The sequence below is a fragment of the Manacus vitellinus genome, unplaced genomic scaffold (assembly GCF_001715985.3).
Source record: "Manacus vitellinus isolate BGI_N305 unplaced genomic scaffold, ASM171598v3 scaffold_0_pilon, whole genome shotgun sequence".
Lineage (NCBI taxonomy): Eukaryota > Metazoa > Chordata > Aves > Passeriformes > Pipridae > Manacus > Manacus vitellinus.
The window spans coordinates 10,395,004-10,414,723 of NW_021938789.1; positions in this window are offsets into that span (position 1 = coordinate 10,395,004).

Here is a 19,720-nt window from a genome sequence, read left to right on the forward strand (position 1 = left end):
GATACAAAACCGACACTGCAACAAAAATTGTATGGTGGCAAGCTATACTGTGTTTTCTCTTCTTTCATCTTGCTAAAATTAAATATGGCCAGAAGGATTGATACAGCTTCACTGAATCTTATGCTAATGCTTTCCCAGAAAATGTTTTCTTTTCTCCCTAAATTATTCATTGAGCTATTAGAGGTCTGAAATAAAACTTTAATTAGTTGTTAGAGGCTTCACAAAGTACGACCTGCTGGAACGTATGAATGGAGTTGAAAGAGAGCCATCTGACTACAGGAATTGCAGCCAGTGGAACAAGACATGGGCAGAAACTTAACATCTGTTGCAGATTTCTAGTGTTTTGGGCAAAGTGATTTTTAACTGAAAGTTAGTTGACTGATGGTTTTTAGTTGACTGCATTATGAAGTACAACCTCATAAAATACTGTCTTAAATCATGTGTACTATCATTTTCAACTGGTAATTTCACATTGGATTGTCCTTGCCCGTCTGAAAACTAAAGTTCATCAGTCTGAGGGCATATATCATGTAAAACAGTGCCCAGTGTTGTCTGCTCCTGAGATTGTTGTTTTCAGATGCTTTTCTCTCTATATTCTATAGCTTTTTTCTTGAGATAAAGAGAGAAAAATGGGCTGGAGTTTTGAAAGCAACAGAAGGAACTTATATACCTACCTGTCACTAAAACCCATCCCTGCAATATACTTGAAATAGAAAAAAAATTCCTACATTATGTGAATTCAGATGACAGTGGGGCTCAATAATTCAATGATCTGTCTTATCTGTCTGCTTAGTCAGAAACAATTCTTTGCCCTATTCTATTTAAATTTGTCATAGTCGTGCACTCAGGCTGCATCATTGCTCTTGTGATTAATTTCAAGATAAAAGCTTGGACTAAATTGTCAGTATAACTATTTCAGGAAAATTGACTTTCAGCAGATGGGAAAATAACAGTATTAACAATTGTAATTATTTTATTGCAGGATTTGGAGAGTTTGGGAAGGTTTATTAATGATTCTGCAGTCAGATATATTGTCATATCCAAAACATCCACCATGTTATTATCTTCATTGTGACCTAATCTTTCCTCATGTAGTACAGGGATTCCAGAAAACCCCAGTGAAAAGCTGAAAACATGAAATCCTGTGTAATAATAATAAACTTTATGACAAGTGAGTGAGAGCTTATGTAACACTTCAGTAAAGGGTGATTTGTGCTGCTTTTCTCAACGGGTAAAGGAAAACACGGATGAAAATAAAGCAATCCCCACTAATGATCTCACAATCTTCTCTTCTCCCCAGTGAAGCTGAGGTTAATTTACAGAATACAGGACACCAACAAAGAATAAGGGCAGCAGAGAGTGGTTAAGGGAATAGAAAACTGCCTAATATGAAACTTCAAGAGCAGTAAGGGGGGGGAAAGTCTTGTTGAATGAAACAGGAAGACTCAAGGGAAAGGAAGAATAGGAATCAAATCATGGTTGCACCAGAGTGTTCAGAAAAAAACAGTTTGCCAGGGCACTAGGACTGGCTGAATAACAGACTTCACAGTTCACAGATTTGTAGATTTTTTTCTTTTTAATTTGGCTTAGTTTCAAATTGGAACAAATCCATTTTTTTAAGAGAAATTTCTCCAGAAAAAAAATTCCAAGAAAATGTTTTGGAAACACTGACATACTGTGTTTCCAAAACCACACATTTCCCCCTGACCCTACAGCTGCTAAATGGAACTGGCATTCACGGAGCAGCTCCATGGGAAGGCGAGGTCTGCGGCTTGGCTTAGGGCTTTCTGTTTTTGGGTCAGCCATCATGGACAGGCAACAAATAATGGGTTCAAACTGAACTATGAGATGCTTTTTTAAATTTTGTAATGTATTTTAAATGTGCTTTATATATATATATATATATATATATATATATATATGTAAATTTATCTATTTTTCTGGAAAAGTTTGTCCAGAAGGAATTGTGGAAATGCTTATAGAGAGTTTCTATATGGTTTTTGACTTTTTCACATCCCTACATAGCAATTATAAGCATAATAACAGCTGACTTGCATTTCTTCTTTTGCTTTTCAAAATCCTTTTTAAAAGAAATCCATAGGTGATCAAATATTTGCAATGCAAAGACTAATAGAACTGAGGTAAATAGATGAAGATCTGAAATCTCTTCCATTCATATTTATTGTGATTATTTGAATTACCTGTGATATGTCAATGTAGCCTGGAAAGGTAATGGTTAATTTTTTTGGTAATATTCCCTGTATCCTATTTTTTTTTTTTGTAATCTTTCTCTAAACACTTCCTTTTCCAAATAGTCTGGCTTCTTCAACCCTGTGTATGATTATATTTTAAAGATCCAAGAATAGAAACAAAAGCCTTTTCCTTTCTTTTCTGTGGCATGGCAACATAGTTTGAATTTTGAAATGTTAAGTGGCCAATGCTCAGATTTTTGAGATCTACTTGTACAGAAAAAAAACCCTGAAAACCAAAAAATGAATCTTGCAAAACCATGGCTAGTTTAAAATGACAAATAAATTACAATCTGTTGGTGGATATCAGCATGCAGTAGGAGTATGAATAGCTCACACCGTTTGCAATGAATCATTCACTCAAACTAACAGTGAGGAAAAAAAGAGTGAAAGATATGAAAGAATAGAGTGTGAAAATCACAGAAATTAGAGAAAATATAGAAGACCTAGGTTTTTTTCTAGATACATAATTATTTAGAGTTCATATTTATTGGCATGTATATTTTTGGTTAAAAATTTTACTGTGATTTGCTATCTGAAAAACTGAATGTGTTTTATTAAGCTAGCAAAGATCTTGTGGTACACAAAATTTGAAGTTCTTAGACAATTGGTGTTTCCAAAACATCTCCTAATACTTTTGCATTATGTTCAGAGTGTTCATTTTATGATTTGAAGTCTAAACTATTAAAATTATTGGGAATTAAAAGTTAAAATTCTGATATATATTGATATATTTAGGAAAGATTTCCCAGCTTTGTTGCTGTTTTCTATAATTAATAAGTATTTAGTATTGTGAGTATTTCATTGATTAGATTAGGTAGCTGATATAAGTTAAATATCAGTTTTTCCAGTGAGCTAGCTGTATCATGCACTCTTGATAATGACTGAGATATGTCTCCCTTGACCAGTGATGTGTTTGTTGGCAGTGGAGGCCCAAATGCAAACGAAAGGTGCTTCACAGTTCTCTCTGAAATGGTCCGAAATGTTTTTGTAATCAAAATATTATGACATGAACATATTCCAATATTCCAAATTACGACTTTTTAGAATTTGAAAAATACTGGAGGATAAGCCAAATCTGAATTTTGGATATTTTCATTTAGATATTTATGGATGTCTTTGTGTTTAGGAGGAGAACTTTTTTTAATAGAAATTTTCTAGATTTAAAACATTTCCGCGGACAAATTTCTGAGGTGAACAAGTATGCAATTACACATAGGATTGATTCTTGCATTTTAAAAGTGTGTAAACAGTATTTGTAAAAATATTCTTTACATATATATACAAAACAATTCTCTTTAACAGTTTGAGTAAGTTTGGCTTACTGCTTGAAATTTGAGCTCTGTTTCTTCTTTACAGAACTGGTCATGACAGTCACAATTTATTTCCTCAGATTTCTGGTGAGATAGATGTAAATCATACAATCCAGTTTATGCTGAGTAAGTTTGTAGGAAAAGAATGGTAAATTCATCTTACACATATTTTTTAATGCATTAAATGAAAATTCACTTTTCTTGAGCATTCATACTGAGAATTCATGAAAATGTTTGAAAGCAAACCCATAAGAAATTGAAAAGCATTTGAGATAAATAATCTACAATTTTAATAAAAGATTTCTTTGCTTTTAGCAGCAAGTTGGTAGCATAATTGGAGGCAGAATTCTGGTGATTTAACATGTTTTTCCTAAGATTAAATGAAGTTAAAATGAATAGCTAATGCCAATCACCAAATATAATTGTATAAAAATAACTTCAATGAGCAGATTCAAGAGATCTTATATTTCTATCTATAAAAATGTGTAAATATATATCAAGGAACTGCATATAGATTAGTTTTCAGGGTTTGATTCCACTTTTAACTTGCTATAATATTCACTTTAAAATACATGATTCTTCTCTATTTGGGGAACTCACTAGAGTTTTAAGGTTTACAAACTCTTAGAATCATACAATGGTTTGGGTTGGAAGGGACCTTAAAGATCATCTAGTTCCAGCCCTCCTGCTGTGGGCAGGGACACCTTTCACTAGACCAGGTTGTTCAGATGTACATTCAAACTTGAACACTTGCAGGGATGGGGTTTCCACAACTTCTTTGGGCAAACCTGTTCCAGTGCCCCACCATTCTCACATTAATGAATTTCTACCTATTATCTAATCTAAACTTACTCTCTTTCAGTTTGAAGCCATTCCCCCTTGTCCTGTCACTGCATGCTCTTGTAAATGCTCTTGTACAACCCACTTTCCTCTATATTGTGAGAGACTTCATACATTTTCAGCAGTTGGTCCTTGCAGTTTTGCTTACTGAAATATAAAACTGAACAGTTAATCTTGCATAAATATTTGTAGATAATAGAACTGGCATATAATTTGATACTTTTCTCAATTTAGGGGAAAACATTTGGTGAACTCTGGGTATATTAATTGTGAGTAACCTGGCAGTGTTCCCATTTTTTAAGGTGTCAGTTTACAATTGCATTGTAACACAATCTTATCCGAACCCCGTACAATCTGTTCCAAGGGTAGAGAGATTAAAGAACAGAAAAAAAGAAAGGGACAAATGTGTTTTCAATCAATAGCTAATATGCAAGAGAGATTATTTTAGTTTTAAATGTGTATTGTTATATTTGGAAATACTTAGCTTAAAGTGAAATGTGAGAGCGTAAGAACATGCAAAGATATCTCATTACATTAAACAGAAATCCTGTTCAAAGCCTTAATTTTCGGTGGTTACCTTTTCTGTTGTTTCACTTGTTTTGTTCTGAAAAGTCTCTTGGTAGTACCTGTTGTAATAAGCTGGATTTTTGAGAATGCATTCAGGGAATTCTAGTTGGGTTATTTCCTCAGCAGTGTGACTAGAAGATTGTCGTAGAGCTTGTGCTGCACTGCAGTTTGACGGCAGTCTTACCGCCGTCTCTTTCATCAGCCATTAAAAGCAAGGGAGAGCCTTCAACTGAACCACAATCAGTTTCCCTGCTGAGAGAACGCTTCCTCGTTGCCACTAAAATTTGTGACAAGACAAAGCACATGGATATAGTGGGCATCTTTGACTGTATTTACTGGTTGTAAGTGCTGGTTGAAATTCTGCGATAATTAATGGATAAAAACCTTCTTAGTTCTTTGATTCGGTTTTCTTAGTTTTAGTTTTTAAGATGTCTAGATGTTTACACATTTTAAAATATTTGATTTTCTTTCGTGTGCACACTTAACTTAGAATTTCCTGGTATCAGCAAATACATGTGGAAAGTAATCTTCCATATTATACAGATGGAAACTTCAAGTTGCATCTCAAGTTTCGTACTGCTTGGCCCTCCGAATAGTAATTCCTCTTAAAATAAATATTGATTTGGTAATATTACTAAAAATTATTCTGTTAATGCTCTTTTGAATTTTTTTTTTTGCATACAACTTTACAGTACTAGTTCTAGTGCACCTATAACATATTGTGTTAAAACAAACACCAAGTGCTAAACTTCCTTTCCCTCTCAGCTACTCCCAAGCCTTCAGGTAGTTAGCAGCTGATAAATCTAGTTTCTAGGTTACCAGTGAACCAGATGGTAACACACAAGGAAAAAAAAAGAGAAAAACATGGTTTTTTTTCTGCACTTATTTAGTTATGTTTTCATATTGTTCATTGGATGAGTTAACTTGTGCTAAAACCAGATTTTGTTCCAGGAAAGAGTTGCTGCTTTTCAAAATATGACTAAAATAACTATAAGAGTTTTGAGATGTAAGTTCCTACTGTTAAAAAATGCTGTCATGCAGTATAACAACATTTAATACATGCAACTGTGTAATCATGGATAATAACTAGTGATCATTGTGTATGCTGATAGGAAGGATAAGGGGGGGTGTTGTGTATTTAGCTGGTCCTCTGCACCTGCAGAAAGCAGACAACTTTTCACTGTGGAAGAAACAAAATAATGGCAGCATGATATTAAATGCAAACATTAATTTTTTTTGCAATAAAATACTAAGAAGAAATCTATCAATTAAGGTTTGTTATTGTGAACAGCAAAATTATGTTGTGTGTCAGCTTAAAGGCAAATAAAAGACTTGTGGAATGAAATCCTTAATTCTCTGTTTACCACATAGCTGCTAAATCCATTATTACTACTTTGAAGAAGATTTATATTGGCTATTTAAGCTTCTGTTTGGGATAAATTCTCCCTATACATATTAAACTCTACTTCATTTCTGAAGTAAATAACGAAATCACCAGCCCGTGTGATCTGATATTTTAGACTAAAAGAAAAAACAAGCTGCTGTGAAAACATAATTGTACTAATACTAGGACTCTCAGCAGGCCTTATTAGCTCAGGCATAGTCCTGCGTTAATGTAGCTAAATGGCTTTTGGACAGGCAGTGGCTTGCTTCCAGACGATTTGGAGTGTGGGTGTGGGGTCAGCCCACGGCTTTCCACATCCAACAGCATAAGCACACACTGAGCTGATCGGTTATTTATAAAAAGCAACTTAATGTGTTTGGGAAAGATTACATTCTGCTGAAATATTTGTGCTAGCATAGGGACGTGGATACCTACCATCTGGGGCTGATGAAAGTTGGTAAAGACTGCTCCTGGAGATAAAACCCAGTGCTTTCAGAGAAGGTAGCACCCCATAATGCTGAAGCTGTCAAAAACCCAGTATGTGTTGTCATGTTTTCTCCATGACTTTCTGCAATAAAGGTCTTTGGAAGAAGAGCAGTTGGAAACTACTTTCTCTCACTAACAAGATTTATCAGCTCTTTCAATTATTGAGTATTGTGTCACAACCTTTGTACTCTCAGCCTTGGACCAGGATCTCAAGTAGAAATGAATCAGCAGTGCTGGTGGGCAGTTTCCTTGTGGCATCTTAGAAGCCACTTCTGTTGGTTTCACAAATAGAGCTCTCAGGTGGTAATATTAATGTACAGCAGATACAAACATGAGATGGAGAAAGCCAGTCCTCCTGGGTATACTTCAGTCAGTCATGATGGCTAATCTTTCCTGTTCAAGGGAAACATCTCCCTTGTACAACTTAAGTACTCTTCAGTAGTTAGTTTGGGGTCCTTATGTACCAAACTTTTTTAAAAAAGGAAAATGGAGCCTACACTGTAGCACTGACAATGGCTAGTGCTAGCAAGTATTTATAGTGGTTGGTACCAGCACTGTCACCCAGCAGCCACAGTAGCTATCTGAACAGTCTTTCATTTTGGCATAGTACAGATAAGAAGGCAATGAACTTAAATGCACAGGTTAAATACATGCTTTGAAAGTAAGGTCAGATGAAATTGGTTCCAAATACTGATGCTGTAAGGTTAGATTGGAGCAGAGGGTCTTACCATAGTTACTGTTTAGCTTTTAGTCTGCTCAATGTATACCAACAAGTGCATTAATAAGATAATTTCTTGTTTGCTGTTTAGCTCTTGGAACATTCTTGCAAATCCTGAATATCCCCACTGCAGCCAGCTACACTGCATTGGATTTAAATCAGTAACTACATGCAGAGCCTCAATAATGCAATCCTAACTCATTGTCACAGTCTGGATGGCTGTGATAGGTGGAGGGACACAGTACAGAAATGCTTCTATTGAACAGCCCATTTGATTCTAATAAAGAATATATTAACAATAGGTAAATACAGTAGAATCAAGAGGGAGAACACAACTTGTTCGTATCGTACTAGGAGAATATTACTATATACTTAGCATTAATGTGCAATAATCACATTCACAAGCTGACAATTCCAATCAGTGTTGTAGAGCTATACAATTAAAGCATCAGTATAATTAAGATCAAAGCTTTCTCATAGCCCACTTTACAAACAAATGGCTATACATTTGAATAATATGCTCATCATGAAATGGGCCATTAATCAGATCATAATCAGCATTATGGCCAGTCATAAAAGAAGTGAATTATCCGATTTAAGAACAAAACAGTGCCCTTCAGCTCATCTACAGTCCAGGTTATATGTGTGCATGCGTATTTTGTCTTGGAATCCTTCTTCTCTGATTTTCGCTGTCTATGATTTCGTGAGTTTTGTGTGAAGTTGGGGTACATGTCAGAATGAGTAAATGGAAGTGAGAAAGAAGTCAGTCACTCTAAATTAATCAAAATGAAGAAAATATAAAGAAGTACAAATGAAAGCTATTGATATTGCTTATTTCTTTCCCTTCAGGAAAGCCATTTTCAACTATGCAGATTTCCATTAGTGTAAACAGAGTTATCTGTGACACCAATTTCAAGCTTACAGTTAACAGAATATTTTCACAAATGTCTTGAGAGACATAAGTGTCAGAGATGACTTCTAAGGCTGTATTACTCCTAAGAGGAGTTGGGCACCCTTGTCTACTTTTCCTTGGCATTACCTTCAAGAGTTTTGTGGCGAGTTGTATTAGTTTTCTGCTCTGACTGGAAACCGATCTTACCAGAAAAATGTTTTCATTTGCACAAATCAGCTGAACTGGTTCACACCAGAAACATCACAGCCCAAACAAAGCAGCCAGGCAGGGAGGTAAGGTGGGGTCAGAGGTTAGAGCATCTTAAGCAAATCTTGAAACTCACTTTGAAGGTGGTGTTCTGTCTTGCACCAAAGCATCAGAAAGTAGTATGCTTTGCATGGAAAAAACACCAACTAGTTTCTCTGAGAGCTTGCAGTTACTAGTATAAAAAAAGGATTGTAAGGTTTGCAACTCCAAATGCTAATTTATTAGAAATAGAAAAAATATTACTATGTAAAAATTATAATGATGACAGAATTTGGCTACTTATTTATAACTAACAACCTAAAGACTTGTTAACAATCTGGAAACTGATCCTCTTAGTTTCAAACTGTGAATTAATGCTCCTTCATATTTATATATTAGTAATATTGTTGTTATACCTGTGATAATGAAAATAAATAAATTACATTAATATTGTAAAATAAATATGTGTCAAATATACACACTTGTTACAGCTGTAAGAGACTTTATTAGCCATATAAATTTTTCTTCCAAGTCTGAATTTGAAGCAAAATCTTTCAAGCTGAATATAGTTGGAGAATAACTGCATTTAGTTTAACATAATTCCATTAAATAATTAGGCTATCTGAGAGAAAAGGTGATTGGGTTGGTACCTGTGAAGCAAAGGATAGTATTTTCAAGCAGAGAAATGTAAGACTATTGGCTGGAATAGGACAACAACCTAATTGGTTAAGGTGATTATTATGTTGGAGCAACTGTGAGGCCCTAGAAATCTCATTTCCTGGGAAAATCATGGAGTTATTGGAATTCAGTCCCAAGCACCTAAAGGGCAAAGACATAGTCAAGAAACTCAACACAGATTTTCCAGGACATATTATTCTTGACCAAGATGATTGCCTTCTTTAGTGATGTGACTAATTCTGTGCATGAGAGAAGAGTGGTGAATATGATATATCTTGACTTTCATGAGGTTTTGGACACCATTTCCCACAGCATTTTTCTTTGTAAGCTGAGGAAGCATGGGGACTGTTAGAAGAATATTGGCTGGACCAACAAGTTTGAAGGGCAATAATGCACAGTTTGAGATCTGACTACTTGTCAGTAATGATTGTAATACCCTGGGCACGATGTTGAACTGATATTGTTCAGTGACGTTCAGCAGTGTTATGAATGGTGCCACAGAATGTATCCTCAGCATCTCAGTAACGGGAAAGCAGCTGACTGAGAGTAGCAACACCTTACTCTGGAGACACTCAAATAATCTGAGAATTGTGCCTACAGAGAACTTGTAGGGTTTAACATGGAAAAGTGAAAAGTTCTTTTTCACTGGCAGAATTACCTTGTGAAGACTGTGAAGTGACTGGCTGAGAGATCTACAGAATAGGGCTGGGATGTAACAGGTCATGGGAGGCTGTACGAGCCAGCAGCATATTCTCCCTGGGAATAAATTGTGCAGTGTTCTGGGCTGAATTTTGAGGAGATGGACCACTCAGGAAAAGTTCTTCCCATTTGGAGCCCTGACATTCAAAACATACATAAAAAATGGGAGAGGATTCAACTGTTGGGCTAACAAGATGCTCTGGTACCTGAAGAACAGCTCTGGAGAGAAGCTGAAGGACCTGGGTCTGTTACTCTGGTGGAAAGAAGACTAAGAGCCAGTCTAACATCTGCTTACAGCTAATTCAAGGGTAGCTATGAGGATGACAGGTAGTATGGACTATGTAGCAAGGGCAATGGCCACATATATCTCAGACATTATGAAGAACATTTTCACTAGCAGGGAGATGAAGGACTGGAACAAGTTTACCATACCAGTTATGGGATCTCCATTTCTGGATATATTTGAGGTTTGGCTGCACCAACCTTGGCCTACCTGTAGTACCTGCTGGCAGTAGTTCTGTTTGGAACAGGATGTTGTACTACATGATAATGAAAGTCCCTGCCTGCCAACACAGTTCTGTGCTTCTCAGCTTTGAAGAATGATACTTCCATTTCAGACTTAAAGAAGGAATTGTGAGCTGTAAAACTTCATTTCTTAACCAATCAGGTGAGCAAACATAACATACCCTTTCCATGGTTTTTCCTTTACTGATAAAGCTTAGCTTGTGCCTGCTATCCTCAGTATCCTGTAACACTGAAATGCTCTTCCAACAGTTTTATTTTGCTTTATTTTAGGCCTCAAGTTAGTCAAACCATTGTAAATGGGTATGAAACCCCAGTGATTTCCTTTGGTGGCTTATTCAGTTACTTCTAGTTTATAGTGCTGTATGATAACTGCAGAGATTTGCCCCAGATTGATGAGAGCTCAGTGGCTATAAAATCAGTACTAATGTGTTAACATTAATGATTATGGGGCTGCATAGATTTTATGATCATGCTTCCTATTACATAGGATTGCATGGTTATCACTGAGGTTAGAATTCAAGGGTTTTTCTTTTTATACTCTTGTGATAAAGACCCACTACTTGGAAGGTGATAGTGTTTTAGGAATGCTGGTGGAAACACTTCCCATGTGTAAGAAATAGATATATTTCTTCTTAAATTCTGATAATCAACACATATTTAGAACTCTTGTTTGTAAGAGAGGAGATGGACCCCATCTGTGCTCCTATTCTACTGAATACCTGTTCTAAATAATTAATTTTTTTGTAGAGACGGGATGTGATAAATATAAAACATAATATATGTGAAGTTTAACAGGCAATTATTATATGTGACAAGAATATACACTATGACAAGACTAGGATGTAACTTATGGGAAAAGAGAAAAGTGTATTTAGATGATCTCTTCCATAAACTTTTTTTAAAAAATATATTTAGCATAGTTGTAGAAAACAGTGAACTTTTTTCTTCGTAGTTACTTGTGTAATTTCATGGCAATAAAAAGAAGTATAATAAGAACATATGGAACATGGACTGTCAAAAAGAAACAGTTGGCAAAACTGTGCTTCAGATTGCTGTCAGAATATCAGCCTTTCAGCAAGCTTGGAGTAGAACAGATGGGAAAAGTCAAAACTGGTAATGGTTTTCCACAGTTAACAGAGGAGAGAGAGCAAGTTAGCTGGCTAATTCATCCTTGGCATAAGATAATTGCCTTTTCATTTTTTCCTTTAATGATGTTCATGGCTAGAGTCTTTTTTGTTCTCTCTATTCCTATACTAAGGCCAGAGAATCACTATAGGATCACGTATGTGCTGAGGCTTATGCACTATATATGTGATGATTGAGGGAGGACATGAGGTTTAACTGCCAGTGGAGCACTGGACTCCATTTCATCCACATTGCCTGAAATGAAAGCAATGTGGGATTAATGGCTGTACCATGACCTGTGTCCACAGGGTGCTTAGCTTTGACAGGCTTCATTTTGTCAACATGGATAGTCCCTTTGATTTCAGAAGTCTTTTTTCTCAGAACTTCAGTGGGGCTTCCTATGGACTTAAAGGCTGTGCGCTGCTTCAGTTCCTTGAGGCTTGTGCATTGCTGGAGTGATGATACATATCTGTATTGAAATGACTTTACAGGTTCTCAGCTCTGTACAAATACAACTAGAATATATTAAACCTTAAAAATTAGAGTAATAATACAGTGACCCTGAGATTAGCTCATTTGGTTAGAGCATGGTGCTAATAACACCAAGATGATGTGTTTGATCCCTGTATGGGCCACTGACTTAAGAGATGGACTTGATGACTCTCGTGGGTCCCTTCCAATTCAGAATATTCTGTGATTCTGTCTATACTTCCTGAGATATAGCTAATATCACACCATATGTATGTAGGACTGGGTTCTTGGTTCTTAGAGTAAGGGAAAAAATTATGCTCTACAGACATTCAAATGCTAAAACAAAGGTTCACCTTTGCATTGATGTCAATGGAAGCTTGGGATAATAAATATTATGTAAAATTAAATGTTCCTGAATAGACAGAATCTTTCAGGAATAAAGATAGCTTTGAGGATAGGGGTATTGGGATAATCAGTGAGTAGTCAGCATCATATGCTAACTTCGTGAAAGAGAGTTAGCTCTATATACTATGTAATTTTAACCATCAAGACATCTAATTTGAACTAGTACGTAATAGGACAGTTCAATGCATAATATCTGCACTGCTTCTGCTTATGTTCTTTTCTCAAACCTCTATGGAATCAGCAGGTGTGCTATGGTTGCTATGAATATTGTGGTGCAACCTGGAAGAATAAAGAGCATATCCTTTTCCTTTTCTACCTTTTTCTGGTGCTGTGCCACATAGCTTTTAAAATTTGCCTATTAGAGTGATGCTATGTGGCCAATTATGAATTTACTTAGAAAACAACAGTAGGACTAGGCAAAAATGTGCTTTATTTAGGTCTATATGTATTTCAGAGTTACTTCTGCTAAACGGGTTGAATTTCAGAAATGCCATTTTTAAGGCCATACAGCAGGTGAAAATTGGCAAGGCAGTTGGGGCTGATGGAATTCCACCTGAAGTCTGGAAACATGGAGGCCGTGCACTCCATGCTAAATTTCACAAGTTTGTGATGTGCTGTTGGGAACCAGGTGAACTACCATCAGACCTTCGTGATGCAGTCATCATCACCTTGTATAAGAAGAAAGGAGTTAAATCAGACTGTTCACATTACCATGGTATTACTCTGCTCTCCATTGCTGGCAAAATCCTGGCAGGAATACTCTTGAACAGACTGATACCCACTATAGCAGAAGGAATCCTACCTGAAAGCCAATGGGGTTTCAGAGCCAACAGGAGTACCACAGACATGGTATTTGTCCTCAGACAACTGCAAGAGAAGTGTAGGGAACAGAACAAAGGTCTCTATGTAACCTTTGTTGATCTCACCAAGGCTTTTGATACTGTGAGCAGAAAAGGTCTATGGCAGATTTTGGAATGCTCAGGTTGTCTCCCCAAGTTCCTTAAAATGATCATCTCACTCCATGAGGATCAGCACGGCCAAGTCAGATATGGCAACACACTTTCTGAGCCCTTTCTAATAAAGAATGGCGTGAAACAAGGCTGTGTTCTCGCTCCTACCCTATTCACAATCTTTTTCAGCACGATACTCCAAAGGGCCACAGCGGACCTCAATGATCAGGACGGTATCTACATTCGATATCGTACTGATGGAAGTCTATTCAACCTAAGGTGACTGAAGGCCCACACCAAGACCTTAAACCATCTTGTCCGGGAGCTGCTTTATGCTGATGACGCCGCCCTTGTCGCCCACACAGAAGCAGCTCTGCAGCATTTAACATCCTGCTTTGCAGATGCTGCTGAGCTCTTTGGGTTGGAAGTCAGCTTCTATCAGAAGATAGAAGTTCTCTATTAACCCGCACCTCAGGAAGTCTTCCATCATCCCCATATCACCATTGGCCAATCAGAGCTCAAATCAGTCCAACAGTTTAATTACCTCGGTAGCCTCATCTCCTTGGATTGGTAACATTGATGGGGAGATAGACAACAGGTTAGCAAAGGCATACAGTGCCTTCGGAAAGCTTCATAAAAGAGTTTGGCGAAATAAACACTTGAAGAGAAGTACCAAGATCAGTGTTTACAAAACCATAGCGCTGTCTACTCTCTTGTATGGTTCCGAATCATGGGTCATCTCCTGCCACCACCTGCATCTCCTAGAACGCTTCTATCAACGCTGCCTCCGTACAATCCTAAACATCCACTGGTCAGATTATGTGACCAATACATCTGTTCTAGAACAAGCAGCAGTCACAAGTATTGAGGCCATGTTGATGAGAACACAGCTGTGCTGGGCAGGGCACATCTCCAGGATGAAGGACCACCACCTCCCTAAGATCTTGCTTTATGGTGAACTTGCCACCGGCTGCTGCAACAGAGGAGCCCCGAAGAAAAGATACAAGGACTCCCTGAAACAACATCTCAGCCTTGGCCATATTGATCACCATGACTGGTCTGCTTTGGCCTCCAATCAGGATGTCTGGAGGCACACTTTCAAGAAAGCACGCAGGTTCACTCTTGAGGAGAAAAGACAATGCAGAAAGAATTGTGTCTTGCAGAATATACCACCTAAGGAGTCTTTCTGCTGTGCCTTCTGCAACCAGACGTGTCTATCTCGTATTGGCCTTTTTAGCTACCAGTGCATTTGTAACAAACGTGGGTAGAGCCCTTCCCAAATCTTCATTAGCAAAGCCCAGCCATAAGAATGAGAAATTTGTGATTTTAAAAACATGAATAATTGTAATATCATCACAAAGAAATACAGCCATGGGGTATTTCGTAAATTGAAGAAGGAAACTCAGAAGCTGATAGCTTCTAAGTGAAATAACTAAGAACATATTACAACATTCTTTTATGGAGGGTTCACACTTTATCTGAGCTTGACCTTGAAAAAAAAAGTGATTCAAACAGGAAGGAAATCACAGATCAGAAAGAGCCAAAATATGCTTCAATAACTAAGTTTCTAATGCTATGTTTATTTAATATTTTACATTATGCTTGGTTCTTTTGGAAACATTTTACTTAGTTTACTGTTCCATTACTGTGTAGACCATTTTTTTTGTAATTTATTTAACTGAGAAGCTCTTACAAGGTACATGAGGAATGATTTGCTAAACAGTCCTAAAAAAATAATTTTCAAAATATTTCAGTGCCCAAAGTGCTGTTGCTGAAATGGATGTAGGTACAAATGTTAATTCTCTCATTTTACACATAAAAGTCAGACTTGAGGTGTGGAAAAAAACCCCTAAATAGTCTGCATGACTACCTAAATGATAGGAATTGTTTTTCCTTTGCAGTTTGAAGATAAAAGTATGTTTAATTCATACTGAAAGCAACTGTAATATCAACTGTGCAGAAAGTGTGGTTCATGCATTTATACCTTCCTATTACATTTCAAACTCTTGCATTTTAACTCAGTTTCTTGTAGAACAAATTGAAATGAGCAGATCTCAAAGGAAATGAAATATTAATGGAAAAAGTAGATCTGTGCCAAATCTGGTCAAACTACATAATTGGCTAAAGCTACGATCCTGAATGGTCACCTGAGTCCAGACATTGGAATTGGGAACTTTCTGCCTCACTCTGCTGTCGAACATTTCAGAGTGGCTGCTTGAATTTTATTTGTCTGAGACAAAAGACCTAGTGGGAGAAGGTGATGAGAGCACTGGAAGGAGAGTCCGAAATAAGGGCAAGCCAGAGAATCCATTAGCTGCCAGGGTGGGACCAGAGACTGGAACAGTTTGGGGAAAAGATACACCGTGATGTGCTCTTCTGGTCCCACAGCATGGTGTGCTGAGGAAGGTCTTGGGACTAGGGAGTAATAAATTGCTATTGAGTAATTAAAAATCTATATTAATGCCTATTCAAAATGGAGGTGAAATGACTTTTTCAGATTAATCTAATTCTGCAATTTCTAGTTTGCTCAACGCTGCAGCTTTGTTTTTCTTTTAACAGATTTTATGTATCTCATGAATTATTCTTTAATATATGGAAAGGTTATTTTAAATTGTTTTTAATTCAAATCACAGCAGACCTGGTTTGACTGTCTGGTTTCAATTGAAGGGGAGTAAAAGATAGTAAACAGATCTAATTTAAATATACATTCTAGTGGAATTGCTTTCCTGGTAGGGTTTATTTCACACATTACCGTTCCCCGAACTTTTTAAAATAACATAAACAGACAAGCCACACAGTAAGGGAATTTTGCCCTTAAAAGTAAGCAAAAAATTTTTTCTCAGCAGGCTTGCAAAAATGATATTTAAAATCCTCACTTTCCCCCTGTTATTTTAAAGGCTAAAACACTAGACATGGATCTGTTTCTGATCATTTATGAGCTAATTACTACACTTTGTACTGAAATAGCTCTCTGGGATTAAAAATTCTGGTTGCAGCTGTGGAAAGAGAAATCTAGAATATTAATGAAGCAAAGATTTTTGTTATTTATTTTTATTCAGTTTTCTGTATTTTATCCTTTTTCAGTATAAACTGCAAAAGAAATAGATAATGACAACAAAAATGAGAACTGCTACTTGATTATTTTTTAAACTTTTGTAACATAGAGGAAGGAGAAAGATATATATATTATATTATTGTACATTAAATACAACTTCACTTCCTTAATATCATTGGAATATTTGGAAGATATAAGTGGGGAAAAGCAGAAGAAGACAAAAGCTCTGCAATGCTGAGACCAACTTTTCATCAGGGATATTTGTCCTTTTTAGGGACAATATGTAGTGCAAATTAAGCAAAGAGAATTAAACTAGTCTCCTTTTGTCCTGCAAAGAATTTTTGGTCAACACTGCTTACTTAAAATCTCTGGACATCTGTATTTTTGTGTCTATGTGTGTGAAAGAGCAGGGACAATGTTTCTGGGACTTTAGGCTTTCAGTGTTAGACTTCAGCATCAGCAGCCAGCCATTCTGCTGCTGAGGACATTTTGATTAAAACTGGTGGAACCTGGCTAAGCTACCTTGCAGGAAGAAGCAGACCTTTGAAATCTGGTATTTCCTCTGAACCTTATTCCTGTGGTAGAGGAAGTTCTTCCTCTCAGCGCCATAACTTGTCTTTGAGGCATATGATTTACAGCTGATTTATGAATCTTCAGATTAATACATACACAGTCTGACCAGTCACTTCTCCAAGGTGCTCCTCACATCTGTGCAGGAGCAGCCAGGAGCAGGCTGTCCTGCCAGTGCAAGTCCTGCTGCTGGCAAGGGGTTTTGCTGGGGCCTCCTCAGATCAGGGTAGGACTGAGGAGCTGACTGATCTTGGCACGCTGCATCCTGCCAACAACCCCCTACTTAATAAAACATTTTTCCCTTAGTGGAATGAAATTGCCACTGGACTGTTTTTTATTTCTACCACTCAACTTGAAAAAAAGCTTTCTGAAAACATACTTTTCAAGGGATAAAAATGAAAAAGAACATTATTTCCAATTTGTGACTCAGTGTTATTGGTGTGAGACTTCAACTGTCAATAAACAGGTTGACAAAATAGTTCTGAGTTTGCTGATGTTGGAGGGAGCTGTAAAATATTCCTTGAGAAAATAAACATATTTGAAAGGCCATTATTTTTTCTCTGGAGTGTTGTCTTAAAAAGAAAATGAAGAAATAGCTTAGTGGCACTAACTATGATTGTTTTACTTGGGAAATCATGACTTTTCCTCTAGGAAGAGGCTTCCATGAGGCACAGTGATTTACCTGCTGAAATGCATATAATTTCTCTGGATCTCTTTGGGCATTTAATATTGACAGAAATTAGCTGGCTGAGCCAGCGTTGTGTAAAGGAAAATAAGAGAATACTACAACTAGCCCAGGAAAAGTGTAGTGAACAGCTGGACCACGTGCTTGCAGAAAGTTTCTGCATTGTGCAGTGGTTGTGTTATACCCCTGAAGCTAAAAAATAGAGGCCTTGTCCATGCAATTATCAGCAAAATCACAGAAACAGTTTAACCACAGCACTCTGATCAAGAATTAAGCAAAATGCTTTAAAAACTGCTTTGGAATGCCATTTTTCTGTAGTGAAGCACTTTTTACATGCATTTAATTTCACTATGAATACTCCCATTGATTCCAATGGGACTGCTCTCAAAAATAAATGCTTGTAAAAGTCTGCAAGATCAGCCCTTTCCCAGTAGAATTATTTTGAATATATATTGGTTCAATAAGGTGGGAGGAGGTCTAATATATTTAAGAAATATTTATCAGATAAGGTAATATATAGAACCTTATTTCTAAACATGTTGTTGTGAAACTCTAAATTTCAGTCTAAATTTGGGATAGGTGTGTTCCACAGGTGTCTGAAAGTTATAATAATCCAGATCCTAAATGATTTATGATGCAGTGATGATTGCCTTGGAAACAATGCTCTTTTAAGGAAGCCCTGCCTCTCTCTGTCATATCAGTGTGTGTATATGCATGGACATTTCTCTCTCTCTACATGTATACATAGATATATATAAATATATATATAATATATATATATAAAGATAGATAGATAGATGGATAGATGTGTGTATTCATTCAATTTTCTAAAAAGAGCTGTACTGGCACAACATAGATGTACTATGGTGGGAAGTCCTTCAGATCAAAATGCAGCCATAGCTTCTCCATTACAGAATTACTGCTCTAGTTTTACCATGCCTCTCTTAAGGGGCCTGAGCCTAGGCATGATACTATAATGTCTAGCAAAGAGCCTCAAGCCTTGAGAAGGTGAAAGAGTTGGATGGTTAGGGCTGTAATTTGTAACACCCACTGATGACATCAGATCATACCAAGGTCACCCCTTGTAGAATGGAAAAAAGAACAGTCTCTGCATTTTGCTGGAGACAAGTCTTTTTATGAAATAATAGTAGCAGAATATGCAATGCCAACAGAGAAAGTAAAGTGTTTTAGGGCAAAATGATTAATATTTGCACCCACAGCAGAGAATCAGGTAATAGTAACTTATAATCTATAACTTTTAAATATAAATAAGCACAAGAGAAAAAGTGAATGTGATTTCAAGTGTTTTATGGAAATACACTAAAAGGATATTAGAAAGAAAATGAACAAGCAGAAGAAAGTTTCTGCACACTGCAACTGGCTTTTAAGCAGAAAAGCAAAAGCGGCATGGAAGTAACTAAAAATATATAGTATCATCTTTCTCTGTAAATCATTGTCATGAGTCAGTGAAAGTCAGTTACAGGGACCAGCGACAATTCGTGACTTTTGAGGAACAAAGAATACCTTACCTTTAAATATTCCATAGCTGCTGATAAAAATCAGGTAAAGGGATCCTTGGAAATTAGTGCCTGTTCTGTTTCCTTGCAGACAGAGAGGCAGAATTTCTCATACCTGTCTGCTGTCAGTTTGATTGATATAACTGTGGAGAGGGAGTTCATGCTTAGCTTGCTTAGTAGTTGTTGCTTATTAAGAATGGATAATGGTACACCATGACAGGTCTGACTCTATTGTGCTGGTTGCAGTTCTTCCCACAGAGCTGACATTTACACAATAAGAAATAACTATAAACAATCAACAACTATTGTGTGGCAGGAACCAAAAGAATATTTATTGTTTGCTTC